Source organism: Sinocyclocheilus rhinocerous, unplaced genomic scaffold (assembly GCF_001515625.1).
Source record: "Sinocyclocheilus rhinocerous isolate Xijiao unplaced genomic scaffold, SAMN03320098_v1.1 scaffold975, whole genome shotgun sequence".
NCBI classification, from domain to species: domain Eukaryota; kingdom Metazoa; phylum Chordata; class Actinopteri; order Cypriniformes; family Cyprinidae; genus Sinocyclocheilus; species Sinocyclocheilus rhinocerous.
The window spans coordinates 2238397-2239257 of record NW_015628726.1 but is presented as its reverse complement, the minus strand read 5'-3'; positions in this window follow the sequence as shown (position 1 = coordinate 2239257).

Below are 861 nucleotides of genomic sequence, written 5' to 3'. Positions count from 1 at the left end.
GTGTATGCGATTATTTTGGAGACGTGTTCCAATATAATTTATCCTTATTTAGGGTATAGGCCTATTCTATTTTGATCTGCAGTTTAATAAAAGTTAAACAGAAAAAAAGACAAAAAGTAGCACTGCATGTGTTTCTGAATATTTATTTAATCAGACTGTATAATGATGAAAAACCACAAACATGACAGGTATAATTAAAATAGGCAAATTCCTTCAGCGCACATTTCAGTGCAATATTTTTTACAGATTTTTTAAAACCGTGTATACAATATAATTGTTTAATTAAGCTGTGATATAGCACTATACATTATAAATTCATTTGCAACAAAACTATAAAGTTTTGTTGCAAACGGATGAAGACATTAGGCTTCTCAGCTCGCCCCTCAATATGCACACGTTCGGAGTTTCGGCAGCCCAACTCTGAATATTATATTGTGGCGTTGTATTTTTATTAATAATATAAAAATGATAAAAATTACAATACAAAAATTAAATTTAAATTACCCTGCTTCTAAATTAATAAAGCAGTTATTTTTATTTAGTTAAAAACGGGCCAAAAGAGACCTCCAAACTAGTAGGTAACGTTAACGTACCAAACTAGTAATGTTTTTGCTCAGAATTCGTTTTTAGTCATACATGATAAATATCAAATACGTTATAGCTTGACTACAAGTTTAAAAATAACGCTGCAATTGTTATAATTAAGGAAATTAAACTTACCATCATGAAATGTGTCTACTGTACACAGGCGATAATGCCAAAAAGAAAGAGAAACATTGGGAAATAGGCATATTTTATTCAAGACATTATTATATGACATCAACATGCATTTATCATTCTTACGATCACCGCCAGAATGTA